Below are 21,678 nucleotides of genomic sequence, written 5' to 3'. Positions count from 1 at the left end.
GTGAAGGCTGAATAACTAATATGAATGTGGCGTAGATACTAGAAGAATGTAAGAGCTTTGTAATGTGTGTTTTTTGTACCGTTTAAGAAAATTGTAATTCGCGAATTTGATTGTTAAAAAATACCTAAAGAGCGCAATTTTAATGGTAAAAAATATTTACAGGCGTCAGACGATAGCTGAAGAGTAGTAGGCTGAAACGTTACGCGATATATTCATCAGTTTCATTATTTCACCGAAAATTTTCAACTAAACCTGAAGATAATGATTTATAATGGCCTGGATCGTGGTTTTGGACAATCATTCACCACAATTCACAACTCCCGAACACTATTTAGCTGATCAATTGTCTTCCTCCACAGCACGTAACCACTGATTGCGGGGTCTCCCCGGAGTCGACCTCAAGCTGATTCGCTGCTGAAGACAGATCTGTTTTTCTTGGGGCATTCTGGTAAGATATGGTAAATGAGGCGAATATCGCAAGTTACAATAGCCAAGCGAAGTCCCTGTTAATCGCACTCATTTGTCCCATTTGCGAGAACATTTATCCTTCGTTTTCAGAGTCGTATATTGTTTACAAGCTTCGTTCTCGGCTCCTCGCTCTACAATCTTCCGACGTCATGGACCTGCGATTCACGCTTTCTATGGGTGCGCAGCTGATCTAGGTTATCCTCGTTTACTTACTTACTTATGTGTCCATGTCCGCCGGTCCGGTAGAACAAAGGATGAAATCATAGATCTCCACTGCTGACGGTTACCCGCCATGGCTTTTACCTGTCGCCAGGACAGGTTCTCATTTACAGAACTTCTGGGTCCGCCTCTTCTACGCTGTGCTTGTGGATTCCAGTTGAGTGCTTCTCTGCAGATCTCGTTTGCTCCCCAGCTAGCACCAACTCGTATACCAATGTACGAAAACTATCGTAAATATCTCCTAACAAACTCGAAATCGTAACTAAAGCTGGATAAAGTGGGATCAAGTTGATTTTCTGTCGTATATAATGATAATGACTGACATACATACGATTTTCAGCACAAAATCGTAGAGTAGTACGGAGCGACTCGCGGTTAATCGGATATTATCGTATATAAGTACTTATATAGTCGTAATTCTCAAAATTATTCGTAATCTCGTATATCGCCTCCAAAATAGTACGGATATGCCAATTTTGCGCATGAAATACGATTTATTTAACATGTATACCTGTACGCAATCCTGATTTTTACCTTTTTTATACGTATGAAAATGCTAGCAGGGTCCTTTCCTCAAGGTGTGTCCGATCCACTTCCACCTACGTTCACGAATTTCTGTTACTATTGGCCGTTGATGACATCGACGATGGAGTTCCACGTTGGATAACCAGTTGTCAGGCCACCAGGCACGAATGATATATCGCAGGCACCGGTTAATGAATACCTGCAGTTTTTGCGGTGTTTCCACTGAGACGCACCACGTTTCGCAGGCATACAGCAGTACGGATTTAACGTTTGAATTAAGATTCGGGTTTTCGTACGTAGCAAAGGCACCCCTGGCCTTCCTATATCAGTCTTGGTACCACCATCGGGCGTTGTCTGGCTACTAAGATATTAACAGGCGTCTACCTGCTCAACTTGTTGTCCCGCTACTGTGAAGTTGGTGGAATTGTCAGTGTTCACTACCATTGACTTAGTTTTCGCCACATTGACTGTGAGACCTGCTGCCTGGGAGCTCTCGGAGAGGAGAGGGAGCTATCGTTTCGGCGTTGTGCGAGCAAGGCAATGTCGTCGGATAGGTCGAGATCATTTAGCTGCTCCATCGTTAGAGGATTTCAAGGCAATCCTCGATTTGGTCTACTGTCAATTGCTCCAACTTATATCTCATCTATAATTTCCAATTAATGTTCAATAAAATATGCTTTCTGCTACCCTAGTTTGCTGTAGTGTGTAATATTCGCGGCCTTGATCAACGGTCAACTTCGACACAGCGAGGCCTAGCGCTGCTGCCGCCATTGCTTCATAGCATCGAAACTTGTCGGAAACTTCAGATTTCTTGATGCGATATACAACGGCATAATGTGTGAAATCATCCCAATAGACTATGCCAGAGTGACAGGGAGGTTAGCAGAATCGTTCGAATAGAATACATTCAGTTCGTAAAAGTCACCTCCCAATGCAATGAGCTGATTGCTATTTCCAAGTTTCTGGGCATCATGATCATATCACCAGTTTTCAGAAACGCACCATCACACCACCTTTGGCCATCCTTTTGGCAGACAACAAATTTACATGAAACTCAGGTACGAACCATACTTCGTTAATAGTCATCTTAACGCCTTGAAAATTGACTCCGCAAATCGTTCCTTGATGTCAAGCTTCTCCAGTGACATGCCGCACTTCTTTTTCTTTCACCAAGTGACCACTAGCCCCGGAACCTAATTTAAAAGTAATTTTGCTTTGGTTGGCAATCGCAAGGTTACCCTTATCAAGCATGAAAACAACAGACTTGTCCTCAGTAACGACCTTCGCTTCAGGTTGCAGCTTGACTCTACAATCCTTTGCAAAATAGCCCTTCTTATGGCATCTGTGGCACTTGCTGGTGATTTTTTTCGGCTTCAGCTTAAATCTGGTGAATACGACCGACTTCTCCTTGCTTTGGTTTTCGAATGACATCCGCGGGTAGCTGCTTTCGTTCACCGAGATTCTCCAACACCGGTTCAAAGGGAGACATAGGATTCGGGCAAGGTCAAGGGCAGCCGCGAGACCATGTCCCCATCTGGAACCTTTGCACCAGCAGACTTAAGTAGCCGAATGTCTTGCCGAATCTTGAGTCTTGCCAGCTGCTTCCGAACGACAGTTTGCGTAGACTTACTCCAGGATAGTCTAGATTTCTTTCGTCGGTCCAAAAAGTCATCGGCACCAGAAGAAATTATCACGTTCGATGTCTTGTTGTTCATTTTCTGAAACTTTTCCAGCTCAGTCGCAACCGTCGGCGCCCCATGGGTCACCGCGTCCAACAACTCGATAGACTTCGGGTATCGCTCCACGCGAAACTTCCAATGTTCATATCCGGTCCCGAAAAACGGAATTATTTCCCGGGCAGCTTCCTTCCGTGAGACGTCCATCTCTTGAAAACCCGCAGTATTAAACAGCAGTGTTAACAGGCATAATGAATATTTATTGAATGAATTTCAAACTGTTACCACAAATCAACAGGTTAGTAATAGGGTAATAGTAACAGAGCATGAGCGTTTTCCATGAAATTTCACTGACTTTGTTATTCAGTTCTACGTCACCTTCTCGTACATCCTATCTTGATGTACAAAAACATCATTTTCAAAATTAAATAAAAGCTCTTAATTTACATCACAAAGAAAAAAAATATTTGCATTAAAAGCAAAAAGTTTTGTTAGTTTTTGTACTCAATTGATGCTTGAGCGGATGCGGCCGCTTCCGGCGGCGGGTCTTCACCGTAGTAGCTGAAACTAAAAGCTGAAGTTGTATGCTCAAAACATTACGCTGCAGCCAAATCATGGGTATACCATAAACGTTAACGCTCAGCCCGCTCAGCTCAATCGCTGTCGGGCCATATTTGTTCAAAGTATTATCAGCAAACAATTTATTATGCGTAAAATTTGTTATCGTCGTTTTTCTTTAGCTTCACTATCGTTGGCTCTATGGGATAGGCATTGGCTCTCAAACCCAACTGTTTAAACATGCGTAAATGATAAATAATATGCATGTAGAACAAAGAACGATAAAAAAGGAAACTGTAAAAAAATGCATTCACAATTGTCATACCCGGGGAAAAGGGTTGAACACTACGTCTCGTTAACGTCTCAATAAAAATGTGCACACCAATGAACGGGTTAACTTGCTTGCGTGGCAGCATTTTTTAAGGGTGACAATAATACGCATCTGCACTAATCAGAACCTAACCTAAACCGGAGAAGTAGAAATTTGCCTATAAACGGAAACGAACTGAACGAAATCACAATTTCACACCTATTCTAATATTTGCATGTAGCATGCCATGACTAATAGTTATGCCGTACAGTGCCGGCGCCGGGCGCCGGGAAAAAAGGGTAAATCTATCACTGTACCGAAGTGCTTCGAAGCAGTGTTTGCTCATCGATGACAGCAATTTGCCTACTCGTTGCTGTGCGATCCGATCGCAGATCGGCCGGCCTGGCCGGATGTGGGAAAAGCCCCGTTACGTTGTTCGATACGGACGCATAATGATGATGTTTGCCGAATTTATTAGCGATGTTCTTTCCGCCGAGCGGATGGATGTTGGTTTTCACGCATCAACTTCGTTACGTGATGGTAGGTAAATTGAATCCGAAACAGCTGCCGCCGTTTCGCGATGGGATTGAGATTGATTTTTTCGGCGGTATTAATGGTGGTAAAATCATAGGTCTTCTCAATTTTTTGTCATTTTTATCGGAGTTGTTTTTACAAACGATTGTGCTGAGTTTATGTTGTCACTTTGTCAGTTGTTGCTACAGTACTTGCTTTACCAGCCGAGAGTCAGGGTGGCTCTTGCCGTATCAAGATTTACTCTTCATTGTACTCGGTCTTGGGCTACTCGTCGCTAATTCGTTGCGCGTCTCGACACACGCAAGTTGGCTTCAACCTGGTCGAGGCATCTATCAGGTTCTTGGAGAAAACGGATTTCACTGCATAGTCGTCCGGCATCCTTGCGACGTGGCCGGCCCATCGTAGGCTTCCAACTTCTTTCGCCAGGTGTACGATGGGCATCTCTCCAAGTAGCGCCTGCAATACGTCGTTCATACGCCTACGCTACTCTCCGCTATCCGTTTGTACTTCACCAAAAATAGTCCGCAACACCTTTCGTTCAAATATGGCAAGTGCACGTATATATGGTCAGACCAAGATCAGACCAGACTAAGTCGCAAAATTAAAAAAAAATGAGTTAATGACAGCAAACGATCAAGAATTTTCTAATCTACATTTTACTCTAATCAGACTACATAAATGTTGCAAACAGCCAGAGTTATGAGATGATTTCGAACGATTGATAGCTGTAAACCATAAAGAGCAGCAAACTTTGATCGCGTTTTTCTCGAAATCAGAATTTTGTGACTTGGTTCGGTCTGACTTAACATCGACCATATGTCTTCCGTAAGTAAAGATGCTGTCTGAAGTCCGTGGTGAACGACCGGTTTGATTAGCGTTTTGTACATCGTCAGCTTTGTGCGGCAGCGTATGCTGCTTGATCGAAGCGTCTTGCAGGGGAAAAGTAGGCTCGATTTCCAGGTTGAATGCGTCGTTCAATCATCTTACTCGTATTGTTGTCGTTGGTGACCAGCAGTGCCGTAGCGTGCGGTTAGCCAGGGTGGCCCCCGCCAAGGGCGCTAACTCTTAGGGGCGCCAAAAAGGGCCTGCATTTGCAAAACTGCATTGATTTGAGCGATTTTTCATTCCACGTTATTAGTTGAGTTGCATGCAAAAACAGTCAAATAACTACGTTCGATGCTTTGTTCGTACTGCCTGCTCTACCCCGTAGCGAAGTAGTTGGACATGGTGAAGCTCTTCGTATTCGTTAAATAAAGCCAATCTGACATTTATCACATCCTCCCCCGCGAGAAAGGCGAAAGCGTTGAATGGAAGCCTAGTTCTGGCCGCCCCGGCCGTGCAGCTCCACCGTGACGTGTATCAGAAGCTGAATTTGAAAACCGAGAGCAAGATGGTCTCAGCATTCCGCGTCTTGGGCCAGGAAGTCGTAGCAACCGGCTAAACGGTACTTGGCCAAAAAGGACATTTTTGCGCGGAGGTGTCAGTCTGGGCAGGCTGTATTTGAGTAACAGGCAATCACCAAGAAAACGGCTGAAGCTGACGATGTGGTGGCTGAACGGCAACGACTGGCAGAGGACTGAGTACTTTACGTCTTCCAACAAGAAGGTAAGCGATAATGTCAAGTATATCTTCTGTGTCATGTCCCCGAAGAAGATCCTTCTGTGGCCGACGATCAGCGAGAAGAGAATATTCAAGCCGCTCTTGTTTCGTTCGGAGCTTACTGTGAATGAATACGAAGATGCAGTACGAAGTACCTACCGAAAGTTGCCGTCTTCATCAAGAAGTATCACGTAACGGATGTGGTCTTTTGGCCGAATCTGAATCGGCTGAAGATAAACATTCTAACGACCAATAGAAAAATATTGGGCGAAGCTCAAACGGAGCATTTACTCCAAAAATTTTGTAGCCAAAACTAAAGAGCTGATTAGGAGTATTGGATGAGGAGCGAATACGAAAAAATTATAAATCTGGAACGAACACTGATTTAGGAAACTAGGGGGCGTCTACCGCCAAGGGCGCCACAATGTCACGCTACAGCTCAGGTGACCAGAAATCCCAAATATATGAATTCATCAACCACTTCCAGTTCATCGCAGTTAAAAGTCACAGTTCTAATTCTACAGGTTACAAAAATTACAAGTCATAAAATAAATAGTCTAGAGTTAACGTAATTGTTCTCTGAAGTATAAACTAAGCCTAGTCACATCCGAGCTCATGCCAATGGTTATAATATGCTGCAGTGCATTGAAGGAATTCATGAAGCGAGAAGTTGGTTCGTGCTGCGAATAATTTCTGGACCGAAAAGGCGGCTCGAAGGTCCTGCGTTGTCGGAGTGTGACTGCACTATCGTTAAATATTAACCGACTGTTCAGAGGTTGGCTGTTTGTTCGTTCTGAGAATACTATGTCGGCTATTTTATGCCTCGAGTGGACCGCATCAATATCCACCAGAGAACACAGATCGTGATACGGTGGAAGCTGTTCTCCGTTCCATCTAAGATTCCTGAGAGCGAATCTTACAAACCTTTTCTGGATGCCTTCGATGCGCTGGATGTGCGTTATATACTGAGGACGCCAAATAACGCTCGCAAAATCGAGTTTACTTCTGACAAGGCCTTTGTAGATCGAAAGTACTGCGTAAGGGTCGTCGAGATCACGGCCAAATCTTCTGACAAGTGCATAAAGTCTCAGACTCTCTTTAATCACATTGTCAATGTGCCTACTAAAGGAAAGCGAGCGATCGAACGTTATTCCCAGGTCACGAACATATTCAACTCGCGGCACCACATTTCCTCGGTATGCGTAATCAAAGATAACAGGGTAGGTTTTTCTGGTGAAGGTCATAACTGAACACTTGTTGGTATTTACTTTCAATCCACGGATTTCGCAGTACCTTCCCACATGACCTAAATCAAGCTGCAATTTCATGCAATCACCAATGGATTTGATGGGAAAAAAGATTTTCACATCATCTGCGTAAATCAGTATAGTTGCATGGAAGATATCATCAGGCAATTTGTTCATCAGAAGCACGAATAGCAATGGTCCTAAGTGACTGCCTTGTGGTACTCCTCAGTGCACAGTAAACGAACGAGAGTTGTAGTCACGCATTTTTACAAATTGTACTCTATATTTGAGATAAGTTTTTACCCAGTTGTACAGCGAGCCACGAATGCCGAAATCTTTAACCGTCTCCAAGATACTATTAATGTCGACAGCGTCAAATGCTTTGCTCATATCTGTATATATACAATGCACTTGAAAACCTTTTGAAATGTAATCCGTAACTGTAGAACTGAATTCACAAAGGTTTGTAATGACAGATTTTTTCTTCAGGAATCCGTGTTGCGTAGGAGAGATACGGCTACTCAAATTATCATAAAGGCGACTGTAAACTAACGACTCAAAAAGCTTCGGAATTGCCGATTGAATAGCAACTCCTCGGTAATTTTCCACATGAGCTTTAGCCCCTTTTTTATGTATCGGAGTGATGTGTGAGATCTTCCAGATCCCCGGAAAATGGCCGGTAGCTAATGACACATTGAACAAGCGTGAGAGAGGCACCACAAATTCTAGTCGAAACTGTTTTAAGATTCTATTTGTTAGCATATCAGGACCTGCAGACTTATTGACATCGAGCTCGCGAATACCATTTTCGACACAAGAATTGGACAATTGGTATGGTACATCGTCGCTATCAACGGACAATTCGGTGATGCTGCCCGTTGCTTCAGTAAAAACACTGTCAAAAAACTCCGCGAAAAGCTCTGTTGATGATTGAACATCGGTAGATGTGACACCCTTGTAACAGACACAATCCGGAACGCCGGAACTCTTTCTTCTGCTGTTCACAAATTTCCAAAACGCTTTGGGATCACTTTTTAAACGAAATTGTATGTCTGCGATGTAAGCCTGATACGAATCTCTATGAGCGGCCTTAAACGTTCTTAGTATTTGTTTGTACTTTAACACGTTTTCGTTTGAAGGAGACCGACGCATCCGCTTCAGAGCTGCTCTTTTCGTTTGCGTTCAACTGTTTCGTATGCTGCTCTAAAATCCACGAAAAAAGACGATGTAACGGGTGGCAATTAAAATTTTGGATTTTTTTTCTCAAGCTGGCAATAAAAGACAAAGATACATGAAGATCTGATTTACCGAAATTAAAGATACATTATCCATTGTTGAAAAAAATTTACTGTACATTTGAAAACGGTCCGTAATCGGTTGTTCGGTGAAGCTTTCGTTTGACGTCGAAACAGGAGCGTTGTACGACCGTCATGTCAACTTTGCGAATGCATCTCTTGATTCGACCAATCAACTGTTTGCAATTCGTGGCTCTCCAGTTATTTTTGTACACCAAGGAACTCAAAATCCCGAAGAAATCTTCGATTGGGCGCACTGAGACAGATTTTACGGGTCGTAGTTTTTGGGTAAAAATGGGATCGAATGGGTATTCAGGAACGATTGTGTTTTTTTGGCGTAATGCTATGATGCTCTATCCGGCCAAAACACGTATCGTCCATCTGCATGATGTTTTTGTTCAAACATTCGTCTAGTGTATCTTAATTGATAGCCAAACCAGAGGACTTGTTGTTGAAGAAACGAGAAAGAGAACGATGTCCTTCAGCGTCCATAATTTTGGCTGGTCTTCCACTACATTGCTTGCGAATAGTTGTTGGGCATCTTAGGATATGGTAAACAGTCGGAACCGCAACATATTCGCTTTTTAAATGTTGTACCGTAAACTTTTTCCCGAGTTTTCTGTGGAAATTCGTAGAAGTGTACAGCGCGCTCGCGGAATGCTTCTTGTTTTGACGCCGTTTTAAGCAAAACTTGGCAAGCATAAACAAAACAAAAATTACTGACAGAAAGAGGATGGAAAGAGCTAACACATACACACTCTGATTTCTCCCTGAGCTCGTTTGTTGTTGAGTATAGGGGGCCGCGAAAAAATTCCAAAACTTTAGTTGTCACCCGTTAATGATGCCAGAAAGATTTTACTTTTTTCGAAATTATAATCCTTCCTTCGGTGATTAAAACCAAGCAAAGCAAAGGCGTTATGGAAACTGGACCTTTTCCAATATGATTTGCTCTTAGGACATCATGTTGGTCTAGGTTCAGAAGATGCAAACAAACAAAGACCAGCAGAGAGACGGGGAAACTCTGTAACTGATTTTTTTTTTTGAAAAGTTATAAAGTTATCTGACGATGAAAGAATAATTTCATTCAAGAACGTATCAAAAACAACCAACCGGTCACTCATATCCCCGTGGGAAAAGACCAGCAGAAGAGTATGCTCATGGGTGAGCTAACAAAAAGAGTGCACTGTTTACCGAAGTCATTTTGCCATCATTATCCATCTAATCGACTCATATTTTTTTGGGCTGTTAGGACAGCCCTTTACAAGCTTATTTTTTTACTTTTACCACCTCCGATGGTATCAGAGGAAACCCGACAAACGTACAATAGCGGGTGTTCGGCTATTGGCAATCAATCATTCTACTAAAGCTCGTTGCAAAAAAACAGCCGAAGCACAAAAGGGTGCAACCAGGACGGATTTTCATTTTGAGTGGTACTACCGTTGCATTTTTTTTTTGTTCGTAATTATTTTCGAGCTGTCATCGGTCACTTTCCCCATCCTCATAGACCCGGTAAACAGTGTTAATAAATGCAATTTTCTTCGCCTGTAACTAAATTGTCCATAGCTTATGAAAAAGTGGATGACAGTTACTTGTTACGACATCTATCGTGGTAGTCTCGAGCTGGTGGCACCCGAATGATTCGCACAGTATTTGCACAGTTAATGCGCTTGGTGAAGCCCTCGAACAAGCCTCCGGGCGGCTGACTGGCTGTACGGTACAGCTATGCAAGCAATGGCCAATGGTGAAATTCGAAACCTAGCCGGCATTGATCCGGCGACGAACGACGAGCGACGACGAACGACACACTGACTGCAACGGGAGTAACATCGATAAGTATAACAATCTGAAATTAATTTTCTACTTGGGTGGCATGGGATGTTAATTTGGCTTTACACTTGGCTGGCTACGACGCACGGGGAGTCAGTCGAGTTTTTATTTCTGTGGCCCCCTTCCTGCGATCGGGGTTGACATAATGCTCCGGTAAAGCATGCAAAGCAACCCAACGCAACGACCGGCAGCAGCTGCCTTGAGATCGGGTCGTGGGCTCGTAGTGATGCGACGACGGTTGTGGGACACTTCGGTCGTTCCGATGCAGATGAACATTGTAGGATTTTTTCTAGATGTTCTGTACAGGACTGCTTCTGTCATTGCGATGGCAATGAAAACTAGATCTGTTTAGAAATTGCATTTGTAGGATAGACACAGACAAAATAGACACAAAGTTTTGAAAAAAATCCCAGTGACACGTAAGTTTAGAGAATTTTGGACACTTTGCCCGAAAATTTCCTGAGTTTAGTAGGAATGGTGTAGTAGGTAGTTTAGTAGGAAAATAACAAACAACGCTGAAAATGTAATTAAACAGCAGCAAATGAACGCCACCGTATCAGTTTTAATTGAAACTTCTAAGCCCGGCAGCTAAATGAACGAAGCTGTCAACTTATGTCACTGAACCGTTCCACGGTGTAACACCTAATGTGTAGGCACCGCATTTTCGTCGTTTTTTATTCATTTCAAGCTGATCGGATTTAAAGTTGCATATCATTCCAATTTAAAATCATTAGCGCCGTATTTGAGAGTGGATTTCGTTCGACCCTTGCGGCGACGAACGCCGGAAAATCTTACCCTTCCCGCCGATACGTCGGAGCCGGAGGCCACTGGAATGCCAAGAAACAAGGTACTACCTATAGCAGCAGCAGTAGAGAAAAGGAAGGGTAAACGACGCAACAATGGGTTCTGTTTACTCTTCGAATTAATGCTATTTAGATTAATCTCGAAAACATATTTTATTACTACGGCCGGAGGCCTCCGGAAGCGGAGGGGTCCTCCCTGGCTCAAGGGATGGCGCTATCGGAAGCACTGCTTCGGGCGTCCCTCGTCGGCTCGATGCAATCGGATTTGAATGAATTTTTTCGTAAGGCAAAGTAAACTTACACTGTCGGGCGGCTGGCTGTTGGAATATTGTTTTACAAGCATTCACAATACGTTCGCTGCGTTGCAATTATTTGGACATTTTCGCAGGAAAGGGTTCGCGCAAACGTGTCAGGTCGCCTGTCGCCCATTTATCGGACCGGATCGGATCGGATTTGTCCGGATCCGATGGCACTTTGGTCGTCCGCGTGTGATCCAGGTTCGGAATGAAAATCAATTAGACGTAATAGAGGTCGGAGAGTTAAAATTTTCAATTATCCCAAATGAATAGTTTTCAATGAATCGAAGGGCAGAGGAAGACAAAAAAAACAGTTTGGTAATATCCGAATCCGAACTGCCAAACGGCGCAGGTATAGCTTTCGTGTCATTCAAAGAGGCACAGCACAAAAGTCGAAATCAATCTGTCGGATTTGTATCCGTATCAAAAACATGCGCACCGAAATCAATTTCAGCTCCCATCGACAGTGGGTCAGAGATTTGTTTTCCTTCCTTACCCTCCTACGTCAAACAAAAATGTGCTTCATCAAAGGATCGGATAAAGGAAAGCAGAAGGTGGAAGCGAAAGCCGTGAATGGACCGGAAATTAACAAATCATAATATGTGCCAATTTACGTCTGTTTTGAAATGCTTTCGACAGTGCTGCCAGTTGATCGAAACAAAAACTCACCTATTCGTAGGATTTTCCACCGCAAAGCTGATTTCACTGCCGGTATTAGGAGAGGATATAATTTATCCCAATTACAATTCGTCCGAGCCCCGCGCAGCAGCAGCGTAGGAGTACCTTTTCCGACATAATAATAGCCTCCGAATGATCTCTGTATTGACAGACATTGATTGCACTAAAGTCATTCGCTATTTGCTGGTGCCGATAATAACAGTGAGGGGGAAAAGCACCGTACCGTTATCCGTCTCCGAGGTACGACCGGAATTCGGACGTGTTTTTCCGATTTGGCTGGTCGGCTTTTGTTGCACCTCTGTTGTTTATTTGTTAACGATTTGTACACCGAACCGAGCACAGCCGGAAGGAACCTCTTGCCGTCACTCTACGTTCTGCGAGGAGGAACAAAAGAGCCAACGTGTAAACAAAGCAAGCGAGGGAGTCGTTGCAATAATAATTAGGAATTGCATTTCGAATAATCTTTCGAAGTTTTTGGTCCGAAATTGGAACCTTTCATGGCCTCCTTTCTCGTCGCTAAGGTCAGGTGACGATTTTTTTTTGGCGTGTGTGACGATAGTGCAAAGAGTAAAACATGATCACTTGCACATGACAGGATGCACATATCGGATATCAAGCTCCCTTTTATCGATACATTGATGTTATTAATACCTTGTTGAGCATACATCCAAAAAAAAAATAACACGTTGATGTCAGAGCACATTCGTTGTCCTGAGAATAAAGCTCTGATCTGAGACAACCGCTCGAGTGAGGTTATGTGAGCTCCCCTAACCCGTTCAAGTAAGTTAACGTTCAAAATCGTAGGAAACTGAACCGATCCATTTCAGAAACTGAACCGAGACAAAAAGCAAATTGCAATAAAAATTAGCTTCGGTAGTAAAAAATTGGTTCTCCTTGACTACGCCGGGAATATGAAGCCAATTGTCAAAGTCTCATGTCTCACGATGCATTGTGCAGCACCGGTGAAGAACGGGATTGTCTGTCACCCCTTTTTTCTTTTTTTTTTTTGAAAACGTTGCAAATGTATTTTTATTTTGGAAAAAGATAGCATCAGTTGTCGGCAATGTAATGCCGCATCTAGTCGGGGCTGATGGGAAAATTGAAATCGATTCGTCGAGCTCCATAAATTGTGTTTGATTTAGGTAGTTGCCAACAGTTTATTTCCGGGACGGCCAGGCTGAGCCAAAATCACGCCCAAAGATTAGCGTGAAATCGGAAGCAGCGATTGATTTGTAACCATTTTCTCTCCGGTGTGGTAGACGAGCTTTCGATGGTTATGGTTGATGATGGTATGGTAACCCTTTTGGGGTGAAATCCAGTGTAATCAACTTTCGATTTTCAAAGTTCCTGTGAATTCCCTGCCAGCTGGTGATGAATCTACCTATGCAATATGCATCGCCAATCGTAGTAACCCGGTTGAGTACAGAATAAAATTGACAGCGTTATCAGGCGAAGGCGAGAGCCTCAAACCTGGTTCCGACCGCGCGACCGTAAAGTACAGCTGAAGAGGAAGAGCGAGGGCAATGTGGCCTCATCGTTCCATGTCGGGCTGGGAGGACAGAGTAATCGGCCACCGTTGAAGATGTACTAACGGGGCAAAAGGACGACCCTACCCGCCCACGCGTATGTGATTACTTCTTTAAGCATTCGTGACCTGATAAAAATTGAGTGAGGTAAAAGTTTACCGCACCGTGTCTTCTACAGATCCAGGACTAGATGTTCGCTAAACCTGCCGTGTTTAGCGTGGTCCTATACCGCCTCCCACCGCCTTATAAAGTCGTCCAGGCTAACTCTGTCCTGTGCGCCCCTGACGTTCCTCTGCCTATGACATTCCATATTCTCACCTAGAAGTATACATATGGGAACCATGGCTGCAATGACCTCGGTCGCATCTAGTGATATGGTACGGTATCCAAACGTTACGCACAGCGCCATTAATCTGAGCACTTTGTTCAGATATGCCTGATTGCGCTTACTACCCAAAACCGGGGCTCATGTCAGTACGCCATACCTCAACACCTCAGCACACTCGGCGTTTCTTACTGCTGCTAATTCCATAGCCGTTCGGCATAATCTTGGACAACGCAGTAACCGCTATTGACGCTTTACCACAAGCATAATCCATATGGTTGGTGAAGTTCAACCTATTGTCTGCCATCAGGGATTGTCTCAATTTTGATTCATTTGACAGTACCGTCTCAGCGGAGCAAAATTTGACAAATTTATGTATGGAAGATTTGTAGAACTAGTTACAATCTACAATTTTGCTGAATAAAGCTTTGCTGTATCTTTTGTAGTTAAGGAGCTACAATGCGAGTACCACATTAGTAACTAAATGAACGTTCACTTAGTTAAATTTGAGGTACTAGCATTGGAGCTCCGTTACTACAAAATATACAGCAAAATTTCATTAAGCAAAATTGTAGATAATAACCAGTTAATAATGTCCCATACATGACTTTGTCAAATTTTGCTCGGCTGAGACGGTACAGTCAAATGAATCAAAATTGGGTCAAAGTGATCGGGCCATCCCTATCTGCCATTACACCCAGATACTTGTCCCTCAACGATAATTTTGGTATCTAGGGCCGCCTTGCGGTTGTTAATCATAACCACTTGCGTCTTACGGTGTGCCAATACAGTGGCCCCCGTTCGTTTGAACGATTCCTCATGCAAACTAACGGGGTTAATTTTTAATTTGAACAACTGGTAACCCTAAATATGCTGGAGCTTGTGTGAACTGGCTGCCCTACTCTTTGTTACTGTTTTTGTGGTTTGAATCAGTTGGCAGTTGCAAGCCGCGAATATTTCATTTCATCCGACCGGATTGCTATCATAATCGTTGGGAAAACGCAAAGTGAAACAGATTAAGCATGCTAGATTAGTACAGACAAATCGTGTTTATGCATTGTCTGCATAAGCAAATGATGTCATATTGAGAATGACATTTGAACCATTTTTAATTTGCACGTCGTGCAAACCAACGGGGTTCAAATTAAAAAGTGTTCGGATTAAAAACGGTCAAACGAACGGGGGTCCACGATAGTAGATTGACGCCAGCTATCCATTCCTACTTATAGCGTCCGATGTCATGGCGTAGGCCCGAGAATTGAGCCCTATGGAATATCCGCTGTCACTTTATACTTCTTCGCCCCATCAGCCGTGTCGTACACTAGCATCCGGTTCCCGTAGTAGCTTTTAAGTAATCTGCATAGATGGTCCGGTACAGCATGTAACGTTTAGGCTAATGTTAAGGAAGATAAGATAAAAATCATTAGAATTAGTTGGCAACGAAAGCACAGCTCTTTCGAAGAACACACAGCTTCTAAAAAATACAAGTGGGACACAGCGAAATAACGCAGTGACCTGAACGCAAACAGCTCTACCATAATATCGAACAGCCCTGATCACATCTGTCAAACTTGGCTTTGGCTGCCATCAAAATGCCAGCCAAACAGGCAGCACTGGAAATGTCAAATACGCAAGAAAGTTAACATAAAGGTGCGTTTAGATTGGCAGCATGTGGCATGCAACTTTTTTAAACTGTTGCCAAATGTTTCCAAGCAACATAGCAACGTATTACAAATGTTCAGGTGGCAACAGAAGCAGCATTGAGTAACAACTAGCAGCATGTCGCGTACCAAATGTTGCATTCCACATGTTACCGAAAAATTGCCCAGTCTAGTGCTTCGTCGGACTTGGAAAAACCCTCAAGCACAGATAACAGACATCCAAGCTAGGCTTGGACCGTGTGTAAAAACTTGCAACGGTTTTTCGCAAGTGGCAATAAGCAGTATGGTGGCACTGCGATCACCTAAAATGTTCATTCGAAGACATGAGCGCAAAAGCAATTTGAAGCCTGCTCACACTGACACAAAAGCCTATATAGCTGGGGGCCCTAGTGTATATTAAAAGAAATCGACACCCGCTCGCTCATACAGGAAACCCCATAAGGTACACATTCGCGACTACGATGCTACACCCTACACGTAGAGTGACTATATACAGAGTGACGCCAAGTCATCCCAAATGTATGCAATGCGGCTTTTCCAAGGTTTTTCTTTCTCTTTCCTGCATACGCGTTGGATAGGTCGTCTGCTCGATTGGAATGACACTGACAGATAATTATCATTCCAATTTTGACATTGTCGCCACTCTGTATATAGTCACTCTACCTACACGATCTCTTGTATACACTGTAAAAAATCAACACGTTCTCATGAAGTGGATTCCACTTAGATCTGTGCTATAGGATGAACCACATCGTATTAAAGTGGAATACACTTGAGATTCAATCAATATGCTACACCAGCATTTCAAAAGAAAAACGCTAAGATTTCACGTGTCGTCCATTTGATTATCAAACAGCAAAACATTAAGATTTCACGTGTCGTCCATTTGATTATCAAAAAGCAAAACATTAAGATTTCACGTGACGTTCATTTGATAATCAAAAAGCAAAACACTAAGATTTCACGTGTCATGCTTATGAATATTAAAGGTTCTATTATTGGATCTTAAATGCTTTTTGTTGAATACGCAATGCATTGTTTATGAAAATTAAATGGTTTTCACTTTGGATTTCGTATGACATTTTATATGACAGCCAAATGCGACAATTTGGGTTTTGTGGTGTTGGCATATGATTAGGCAATGTGATATAATTAATAAAATAGTATAGCTTTTACTTCTAACAATGCAATTTTTATTGAAATCAATTAATGAATATACCGTGCAAGCACCATATTCAAAGCAGTGCCTAATTCTGAACAGCTGCAAATTTATCTTAAATATTGACAAAACTCTAGCTATTTAAACCATTTTAGTAATATGAAATCATCAGATGTAGTGATTAATTTGTTTATATAACTAGAATTTTGTCAATATTTATGAATAATGAGACTTTTCAGAATTAGGCACTGTTTTGAATATGTTGCTTGCACGGTACATAATATTAAAATGTAATAAGAACCTTCCTAATGTTGTCGATGCTGTCGATGATTTATCCAGAGGCAATGGCCAAGCGAAATGGCATCCTTGATCAGATCACTGAAAATGTGAAAAAGGAAATAATAGTAATTGATTTTGGTACCATAAACTATTGTTCTTACCAATTGCTACTTAATGACGAGTAGCAGTCGTCGTTGGCGTAAATTTGGAAGCAGTCTTTCGTTTCTTTGTAGCTTAGTAGCGTTCGTTGAAGAGAATGGACTTCGGCTGGACATGTTCGCTTTCTAAGCACATCCAGCAGTATCGGCTGATATCAAAATAAAAGTTAATTAGACTTGTTAGGACACACACAATTGGCTACTAACCCTATCGTTCGGTTCCAGTTCCACACCATGCACGGTACCATCGACAAATGAAGATGCAGCGTGTTTGATATCGAAGTCGTCACTGTCGTGGTCATCTTTAACTTTCACGAGGCTAGGATGCGGCTTGGACAGGACGCTAAAATGATTTTGGACAGAGCGGATGCACCTCCTCCGGATTCTTGTAACCTGTTCGATGAAAACAAATTTAAATTGCTCACTGATTTCGGTGATAATTGGCAAGCGTGCGCTATTCCTTGTCCTAGATGTGTACAGAGAAAGTTTATGAAAACTGTAAATAGAATATTACTATATAGTTATTTACACAAAGGTACATTCAAATTATGACATTACTTGTTTGTTCAGTCCACCCCATTCCCTCTCGAGACGTACAAGAATTGCAGTTTATTCTTAATTGCAGAAATTTCGTTAGATGCTTGGCAGGATGGTTTTTCGAGTGACATTGCAAGCTTTCTTTAAAACACAGCGAATATTCCTCCGGCGGGGGAGCACTGGTATGATGACTATCGGGAAAGTTGAGGTTTCTAGAGGTCTGGTTTCTAAGGAAGCATGCGAATCACTGATTTCACACGTTTAGCTGGGGCTACTTTCGGTGGCGTTAATCGTTGTTGAAGTTGTGCTAGTTGTAGTACTTCTATACGATGAACTGTGACTAATCTATTCTGAATTGCCTTTCGCCAATGTAGATACGGTGGTAATGGTTTTCTGAGCTTCTGATCACTCGGAATCTTCAGTGTAGTGAATTAATAGTGGATGCATTGGGCACTGACGGAATTGGGGTTGTTTGAGTCATTTCATCTTGAATTTTAATCCGCTCACCAGCAGCGATAGGTCCTGGAGTGTTTTGAAGCGCAGAATAGAACTTTTGATTGTCCTGAATGGGTTGAGCTGAACTTCGGTTAGAGGCTTCCAACACTTTTTTGCAATACTGTAATTCCAGTGGAGACTTGTCGCGTTCTAGTCGATGGTTCAGGAAGGTCTACATTTATAATGCTAAACCAAATCCAAGTTTATTGAACTAATTTTTGGCGTAGTATACGATTTTGATTGTCGACAAACTGAAGAGTTATGCTGATCGCTTTTGCTATCTTCCACGGGTTTGCGAATATAAGGCAGGCATTTCAGAGACCTTTGACTGTTGTTCGTGATGCTTTGTTTGCGTGGAATAGTTGCTTTGCGTGGATGTCCGATTCGCGATTCAAGATTCGAGTTGAAAGCCATTTCCAGCTTTTTGCGAACGGCAATTATGAATGGTTACGGACCTGGCTGAAGCAGCGTATGTTTTAACCATGTTGGAGTTACTTTGTTGTCCTTCTTTTCATTCGTAAACGTTGTCGGTGGTTGCAACGACTAATCCGACAGTAACGTCATAGCCGGCACTTCTAACTTTAATTGTTATTTAACAGTGTGAAGCGATTTCGTGACTTGATTTATCAATAGCTATTTCATTTTCCTTTTCAGGAGAATTCCTTCTAGATTCACAGGCAATACACCGACTTCCTAGTGGGCTGATTACCGCATCCACCAAAACCACTCCATCCGGCTTCCGCATGATCCCTATTAATTCCGACAAATTTGGTTTCTAAAGCAACGATCATCTCTTGCCTACTGTGTTACTTTCGCATTGATTAGCAAACCACTAAAACAAGTACGTAATTGGTAACGAAGAGATAGATGTAAATGTTTTGTTGGCGAGATCTTTACTAGTCATCTTGGAGCTAAAGCTATCGGTTAATGACTTCCAACACCTCCAGACGAAGGTAGTGCTTCCGAGAGGGAACGTTTTTGAACATTTTTACTGATCAGCATTCCGCTGTTTTTCCGGATCTCTTCGAGTCGTTTTCGGATGATACCCTTCTCGACTGTCTGTGGAACGCTAGACTTCATTTCTTGCTTTATTTTTGCCTTTTGCTTTTCGATGCCCTGCGCTTTTCGCGGATCGTGTATTTTTTTGCTCTTCTGTTTGGGGAATTTTGCATTTTGCTTTCCTTTGATTTTAGAGTTGGAACAAATTTTCGAACGTTTACTGTTGGCAGTGCAACCGAAACTGAACTGCTTTTTTGAAGATTCCTTCGATTTCAGTTGACTTGTTCGCGATGAAACGGCTTCTGAGTGCGGACTACGGTTGCTGGGGCCAATCCCGTCTGAGTTACTTGGAATTATCTCGGCAATCATATCCACTGGGTGTTGTTTTGAGAATTCCTATATTGTCCTGAAAAAGTAAGCCTAATTCGATTTCAAACTTTCTTGAAGTTAATGAGGTTATATTTATTTTAAAATTAACCCGATTTTGGACTTTTAAGTTTTCCACCAGAAAGAATGGAAATTCGTTGCTTGCTTGGTTTCGTTCGTTTTTTTTATCTTAAAACTCAGCAATTAATCGCTCAGCATTAGGCTTTATGGTATACTCTTCTTGTGGTTGATTAATATTTTGTCGTGAGTTTTCTCTTGGTTACTTGTTAACGCTTATACTTATAAATGTTGTAATAGACTTAATAACCATCGCTATAATTTTTCTTCTTGGACTCGTTGGGCGATCTTTAAGCAGTTTTTGCATCGTGTATTTCTGTCGTGAATAAAATTAATAGTGGAATTTTGACGTAGGACTACGTCTTTGTTTACTATACTGAGGCTGGGTAGCACTTTGTGGAAACGAAAATAGAAGTGTAACGTTTGAATAAAAGATTTCAAATGCTAATAACTACTCAACTACTAAATGCAACTGAACAATTTATATGTCGTTGGATAGATAAAATGACCAGCAATTTTATGGAGGGGGCAAGAGACCAATATTAAGGAGGGCGAAAAAGGGTGGGCTCCTATACAATCAAGCAAATTGAACCAAATTTGGCATGTAGGGGTTTTAGAAGGCAGGAATTTTTCGTATGGTGCAATGAGACCCCTTCTCCTTTTAAGAAAGGGGGGTTTCCCATACAAATAATATACAAATTTCCTTATAACTCGAGAACTAATCAAGCAAATGGAACCAAATTTGGCATGTGGGGGTTTTTGGAGGTAAGAATTTTTTTCTATGGTGAACTGAGACCCCTCCTCTCTTTAGGAGGGGGGCTCCCATTTGAAGATTATTACAAATTTCCTCATAACCTTAGACCTAATCAAACTTCGTATTGCCACAAATTAACCTGTGTTGTACATAAATCATGAATCTCGGATGATCTTTGTCACAATCTCGAGTTTTGCAAGCCCCCCAGTGGGCGGCGCTTCCGACGGCGGGTCACCGGCAACACTCGCGACCGTCTTGTCCTGAATGATCTAGTGTTACTATAGATAGTTTTTGTGGTCTTGTATTGACTAATGTTTTATGGAAGAGTCTCGAATTTCTCGAGTTTGATTAGTTTTTGAGTTTCGCAAAAATTTCTGTTTTATTTGTATGAGAGTCCATATCCCCCTACCACAGGGGTGAGAGGTCTCTAACTATCGTAAAATAAATTCAAGACTCCAAAATCTCCCACATGCCAAATTTGGTTCCATTTTCTTGATTAGTTCTCAAGTTATAAGGAAATTTGAATTTCATTTGTATGGGAGCTCCCCTCTTAAAAGGGGAAGGGGTCGTAATTCACCATAGAAAAAATTTCTGCCTTCTAAAACTTCCACATGCTAAATTTGGTTCCATTTGATTGATTAGTTCTCGAGATAAGAGGAAATTTGCATTTCATTTGTACGGAAGCCCACCCTCTTAAAGGGGAGATGGGCCATAACTCGCTTTCTAAAGAAGAGAGGGGTCTCAATTCACCATAGAAAAAAATCTTGCATCCAAAACCACTTACATGTCAAATTTGGTTCCATTTGCTTGATTAGTTCTCGAGTTATGAGGAAATTTGTTTTTCATTTGTATAGGAGCCCACCCTCCCTCTTAAAGTGGGGAAATCCATAGAAAATACGCCATAGAAAATATTCTTCCCTACAAAAACACCCACATGAAAAATTTGGTTCCATTTGCTTGATTAGTTCTAGAGTTATGAGGAAATTTGTATTTCGTTTGTATGAGAGCCCCCCCTCTTAAAAAGGTAAGGGGTCCTAATTCATCATAGAAAAAATGGTTGCCTCCAAAAACACCCACAAGCCAAATATGGTTCCATTTGCTTGATTAGTTCTCGAATTATGAGGAAATTTGTATTTCATTTGTGTAGAAGCACCCCCTCTTAAAGTTGGGAGGGGTCCTAATTCACCATAGAAAATATTTTTGCCTCCAAAAACACCCACGTGCCAAATTTGGTTCCATTTGCTAGATTAGTTCTCGAGTTATGAGGAAATTTGTATTTCATTTGTATAGGAGCCCCCCCTCTTAA

At 42.2% G+C, this 21,678-nt stretch overlaps 1 long non-coding RNA gene across 1 annotated transcript; it reads right to left on the bottom strand.

Moving 5' to 3' along the window:
• Positions 1–16,921: 16,921 nt before the first annotated feature.
• Positions 16,922–18,798, bottom strand: LOC128732546 (uncharacterized). Its single transcript, XR_008411814.1, has 4 exons — positions 17,702–18,798; positions 17,351–17,639; positions 17,147–17,292; positions 16,922–17,084 (listed from the first exon to the last, which is right to left on the bottom strand). It is a non-coding gene; the product is annotated as an uncharacterized LOC128732546 (long non-coding RNA).
• Between the last annotated feature and the right edge of the window lie 2,880 nt (positions 18,799–21,678).

This window comes from Sabethes cyaneus, chromosome 1 (genome assembly GCF_943734655.1).
Source record: "Sabethes cyaneus chromosome 1, idSabCyanKW18_F2, whole genome shotgun sequence".
NCBI classification, from domain to species: domain Eukaryota; kingdom Metazoa; phylum Arthropoda; class Insecta; order Diptera; family Culicidae; genus Sabethes; species Sabethes cyaneus.
The sequence above is the reverse complement of the archived record's forward strand: the minus strand, read 5'-3'. Positions and strand labels throughout refer to the sequence as shown.